We start from the raw sequence: 6370 nt of genomic DNA, 5'->3' as shown, positions 1-6370 counted from the left end.
ATCGTATCTGCATATTCCCTAATCTCGAAGAAACTGATATCTGATAATATAAGGTAAGATAAGGGTCTGCGGCGCCTCGTCCATGCATGAGGGAGTGATTGATTTTTTTTTTCTTTTTTGTTACGTTAACGAAATTGCTTTCATTGAGAGATGGGGGTGAGGGGGGAAGGAGGGAGAGAGGAGGGCGGGGAGAAGGAGGGAAGGGAAAGAGAAGGAGGGAGGAGAGGAAGGAGGGAAAGGGAAGGAAAGGAGAAGGAGGGAGAAAGTGCGAAGGCAGAGGAGGAAAGAGAAACGAGAGAGAAGAGAGATGGGGAAGAAAGGAGGACTTGGGGAAGATAAAAAAAAGGAGACAGAGAGAGGAAGGAAAGAAAGTAAAAACAAAGGGGAAGAGAGAGGGAGCAGGACGAGGAGAGAAAAGAGAAAGATGAGGGAGGGATGAAAGAGAAAGGTGATAAGAACGGACAAGAAAGAACAAGAAGAGAGGAGAAAGAGGAAGGCGACAGAGGGAGACCGAGGGAGGTGGGGGAGGGGGGAGGGGGGAGGGGGGAGGCGCAGGTGGGGGAAATGGAGGGAGGGTAATTTCCATCACTTAAGGCCGATAATCCCAGAGATTCAGGTGGCATCATCGCACTTATTGGATATTACGTCTGGTGGTGCGTTTCGGCCGGGATTTTTTTTTTTTTTTTTTTTTTTGAGTGGGATATCGACGTAAAGAGGAAGAAGAAATACGAATAGAGAAGAAGGAGAGAGAGGGGAAAAAATAAAAAGATGTGTAGTATGGAAACAGACACAAAGAGGGAAAGGGGGATATTGTATAATTATTTAATTTATACTATTAGTTATTTAGGGCCCATTTTTGTAATTCTATGACTGTTATTACCATTATTATTATTATTATTATCATTATTATTATTATTATTATTATTATTAGTAGTAGTAGTAGTTAGTAGTAGTTACTATTATCATTATTATTGTTATTATCATTATTATTATTACAATTATTATTAATATTATTATCAATATTATTAGTATTATTATCATTATTTCTTACAATTATTATTATCAGTAGCATTATCATTATTACCATTATCATATTTAGCATCATTACCATATATATTCATATTGTTATCATCATTCTTACTACTATTAATTAATATCACCATTAAAATTGTTGCTGTCGCTGTTGCCATTATTTTTGTCACTATCAATGTCATTACCAGTAGCATGATCATCATTGATTCTGCAACAATAAAAAGACAATCTCATTTTCCATTTCATTTTCTTTATTTCAACTCCTATTGTATCTTTCTCCGCTTCCCGTTTTCAGATGCTTGGTCATGCATTTTAGAAGGGAAACTAAAACAAATGTGACATCGAGATCTGGCAATACAAAAATGCCTGTGTTCGTGTCCCTCGGGTAAACAGGGTTATTACGACATGCAGTTCCTTTTCTCTTTACTATTCTTACATCTGTCTCTCTTTCTTTCTCTCTCTCTCTCTTTCTCTCTCTCTCTCCCTCTTTCTCTCTATCTATCTATCTCTCTTCTCTCTCTCTCTCTCTCTCTCTCTCTCTCTCTCTCTCTCTCTCTCTCTCTCTCTCTTTCCCCTTTCCATTTCCCTCTTTTTCCCCTTCCCCTTCCCTTTCCCTCTCTCTCTATCCCCTTTTCTCTGTCCCTCTCCCTCTCTTTCTTCCCTTTATCCCTCTCCTTCACCAACTCTTTCAGCTATCTCCATCCATTAAGGAGATATTTGATATAACGTCCTGATCTTACACCAATTCCCTATCAACTTGCTATCCGAAGCTTATCACTCGTTAGTTCAGTGTGCTTCATGTTAGTGCCTGTGAATGCCTCTGTGCGTTTGATTACAATGCTATTTAGATGTATACTTTGTTGTTTTATTTTATATTGTGCATTGCTAGTTTGTGACATGGCCTCCGTTAAGAGAAATCTTTCATGGCATACAGTTTTATTGAATGTTTTTTCTTGTGTTAGCATTTGTTGAAACTTTGTTATTTCTACATATTTATTTTGTGTTCTATGCTTTTTTCTCTGCAGCTCCTCTCGTCTAGATCTCTTTTTCATGACTACTGTTTTTTTTTTCTCTCTCTCTTTCCTTTTAATTTGCTTTTCTTCCTTCTTCTCATTTCTTCTTCTTTTCTCTTTCTTTGTCTTTCTCTCTCTCTTCTCTCTCTCTCTTCTCTCTTCTCTCTCTCTCTCTCTCTCTCTCTCTCTCTCTCCTCTCCTCTCTCATCCTTCCTTACTCTCTTTCTCTTCCCCTCTACTCATCTCTTGCTTACTTCTTCGTACTTCTACATTACTCAATTCTACTTCTCTACAAGAATCCTTTTCCTCTCTCTTCTTCCCTCTATCTCTCTTTCTTTCTCTCTTTCTTTCTTCTCCCCTACTACGTCTCTCTTCCTCCTCTTGATCTCTTCTCTTCTCTCTTCATCTCTCTCCCTCCTCTCTCCTATCTCTCTCTCTCTCTCTCTCTCTCTACTCTCTCTTCCCTCTCTCTCTCTCTCTTTCCCCCCTCTCTCTCTCTCTTCTCTCTCGCTCTCTCTCCCCTCTCTCTCTCTCTCTCTCTCTCTCTCTCTTCTTCCCCTCTCTCCTCTCTTCCCTCTCTCTCTCTCTCCCCCTCCTCTCTCTCTCTCCCCTCTCCTCTCTCTCTCTCTCTCTCCTCTCTCTCTCTCTCTTCCTCTCTCTCCTCTCTCTCTCTCTCTCTCTCTCTCTCTCTCTCTCTCTCTCTCTCTCTCTCTCTCTTTCGCTTTCTTTCTATCTCTTGTTCTTTGTCTCTGTCTCCGTCTGTCTGTGTGCTTGTTTTTAGGTGTGTGTGTGTGTGCGTGTGTGTGTGTCTACATACATATAAACATACATGCACGCACACACACACACACACACACACACACACACACACACACACACACACACACACACACACACACACACACACACACACACACACACACACACACACACACACACACACACACACACACACACCTATAATGCATATATCACCCATCCCTTCAACCTGCACTCTCCCATTCCCTGCATTTCCTCGCCCTCCTCTTCGCCTCCTCTTCGCCTCCTCTTCGCCTCCTCTTCGCCTCCTTTTCGCCTCCTTTTCGCCTCCTCTTCGCCTTCAGATTCGCCTCCTCTTCGCCTCCTCTTCGCCTCCTTTTCGCCTCCTCTTCGCCTTCAGATTCGTCCTCAAATGGAATTCTCAGAAGGTCAGCATTTGCAGCTTCCTATCTTGGCCTGTCAACTGAAGATCTATTTTCGCGTTTCTTGGTGTTTATTCTGCGCTTATGAGTCTGGTCTGGTGTATTTAATTCTTCTCGTTCTTTCGTTGGTCTCATTTCGCTATTTTTGTCTTTTTCTTTGTTAATGCGATTGTTTGTTCTCGGTTTTTGTTCAGCTGGATCTGCCTCTCGCTATCTATCGTTATGTATAGTATGTGACTCTGTCTCTCTTGACTCTCTGATTCTCTCTCTGATTCTCATTCTCTCTCTCTCTCTCTCTTTCTCTCTCTCTCTCTCTCTCTCTCTCTCTCTCCTCTCTCTCTCTCTCTCTCTCTCTCTCTCTCTCTCTCTCTCTCTCTCTCTCTCTCTCTCTCTCTAATTTCATCTTTTTCTAGATTTTTCTCTCTATCTCCAACTATTATATGCTTTATAGCTATACGTTATATATTTATTATATCTAACTACTTCCACCTATATATTATATTTCTATCTATTTACATCTATATTTACACGCTATGGCTATCTACCAGTCTATCTATCTATCATCTATCTATCTATATATCTCTCTATCTATCTCCCTCTCTCCCTCCTTCCCTACCTTCCCTTCCCCCTCTATCTCCCTTCCTTCTTTCACTCCTTCCTTCCCTCCCCCTCTCCCCCTCTCTCCCTCCCTCCCCCTTCCTCTCCCCCTCTCTCTCCTTCTTCTCTCACTCTTTCCCTCCCTCTCTACCTCCCTCTTCCTCTCTCCCTCCCTCCCTCCCTCCCCCCTCTCCACCCCCCCCCCTCTGCAAGCTCCCCGAGAGAGACAGATTTTAGCATGTCAAGTGTGTCATATGGTGAAAGGTGCGGTGATGTTTGTCAGGTGCCAGGGGAGGTGTCATGCGTGCCAGAAATTCATGGCTAATTAGATATTATATAGATATTGCCATGTGTGTGTGCGTGTGTGTGTTTGTAGGGTCGGTGTGTATGTACGTGGTGGGGTGCGTGTGTGTGTCTCAATGTATTGGTGTGTGTGTGTGTGTGTGTGTGTGTGTGTGTGTGTGTGTGTGTGTGTGTGTGTGTGTGTGTGTGTGTGTGTGTGTGTGTGTGTGTGTGTGTGTGTGTGTGTGTGTGTGTGTGTGTGTGTGTGCGTGTGTGGGAGAATGAAGACCAGAAAAAATAAGGAATAGGAGAACAAGATGAGAAGAGAAGAAATAAGTAAGACGAAGATGAAGATGTTAAAGAGAGCAACTTAAATGTCTCGACTTCTGTCTTGCCAAACCCCATAGAGTGGCGCCATCCCTCACTCCCCCCTCCCCCCTCCCACTTCCCGTCTCTCCTCTCTTGCTTCTCTCTCTCTCTCTCATTCTCTTTCTTTTGTTTCTTTCTCTTTCCTTCTCTCTCTCTCTCTTTCTCTCTCTCTCACTCTCTCTTTCTCTCTCTCCCTCTCTCTCTCTCTCTCTCTCTCTCTCTCTCTCTCTCTCTCTCTCTCTCTCTCTCTCTCTCTCTCTCTCTCTCTCTCCTCTCTCTCTCTCTCTCTCTCTCTCTCTCTCTCTCTCTCTCTCTCTCTCTCTTTCCATTATCCCTTTCCCCCAGACCTCGTTCGTAGGCTCAGTCTGGCGCCTTAACCCCCCCCCCCCCTCGAACATGGAGGTGAGGGGAGGTGAGGGGAGAGGATGGTTGGGGGGGGAGGTTTTTGGAACTGGTCCCGATGCGGAACAGAGTGTAGTGAGTCCCTCGCTGTCTGCCTGTCTGTCTGCCTGTCTGCCTCACCCTTTGTCTGTCTCACTGCCTGTCTTCCTTACTGTCTGTCTCACTATCTGTGCTTCGCTGTCTGTCTGTCTCACTGATTGCTTCCTCATTGTTTGTTTGTCTGTCTGTCTCTATTTGTCTCACTGTCAGAATGTTTCTCTCTGTCTGTCAGTCTATCTCTGTGTGTCTGTCTGCTAGTCTCGCTCTGCCTTCCTCGTTTTGTCTCAATGCTTGCCTGTTTTTTTGTTTTTTTTCATGTTTCTTCGCTTTTCTGTCGGAGTTTTTGCAGTTTCGTCTCAATGTCTATCCGCTTGTCTGTCTGTCCGCTTGTCTGTATGTCTCCTATCTGGCTTACTGTTTGCTTGTTCTGTGCCTGTTTTGCCGTGTCTCCATTTTTGTTGCTATTTTTGTTTGTCTTGTTTATTGTCTGTCTGAATTTCCCTCTCTCTCTCTTTTACTTTCTTTCTCTCTGTTTGGTTTTCTCTCTCTCTCCCTCTCTCTCTCTCTCTCTCTCTCTCTCTCTCTCTCCTCTCTCTCTCTCTCTCTCTCTCTCCCTCTCTCCCTCTTTCTCTCCCTCTCCAGCTATCCCTCATCCTTACTAAATCTCTCTCTACCGTTCTTCCTCTCTTCCTCCTCTCCCCTTCCCTCTCCCTCTTCTTCCGCCCTGCAGGATATGAAACGTGAATGGCACAGGAGGGAAGGGGAGTGGAGAGGGAGGGATGTGACGGGGGGGAAGGGGGAGGGAGGAGGGTAGGCAACGGGGACGTGGAGGGAAAGGGGATGGGAGGGACAGGGGACGGGGAGGGAAGGGGACGGAGGCGGGGAGGAAGGGGACGGGGAGGAAGATACCCATTCCTCCCCCCCCCCCCCAGCCCCATTCCCGCTAACCCACCGGGCACACCCACGGGAAATGGAGTTTGATTTTGCCCCATCACTTTCGCCTGGTATTAGCTGTTGGTGGGGCAGGGTGGGCGGGAGTGGGTTGCTATGTCATGCGAAAAGCTACTCTGTGTCGCCTGTCTTCACGGTCTATATTGTGAAGTCGTTTTGTCATATAAATCTAGTTGAAGGAATTCATTTTATTTGAATATTTGGAGCAAGAGTTATTGCATCTCTCTTTTGTTTATATATTTATATAACAATCATAACTAACAATCATATATAATACTAGTTATATGCACCCAACGTTCTTGGCCTACAAATATCGCAAAAAATCATACCAACTAGCAAAAAATTATTATATCGCACACGCACTCTACTGAGATAAAAATATCTGTATTGGTGTTGTATCTCCTGTATTTACAAGTATATCTCGGTGTATCACACACTCGTCAAAGGCCCAGCGTCAACAGATAGAAACAGGAATCCATCACGACTTGTCATTTGACGGTCTGT

The sequence above is a fragment of the Penaeus monodon genome, chromosome 39, assembly GCF_015228065.2.
Source record: "Penaeus monodon isolate SGIC_2016 chromosome 39, NSTDA_Pmon_1, whole genome shotgun sequence".
In the NCBI taxonomy this organism is placed as follows: Eukaryota; Metazoa; Arthropoda; class Malacostraca; order Decapoda; family Penaeidae; genus Penaeus; species Penaeus monodon.
This window is presented reverse-complemented; position numbering follows the sequence as displayed.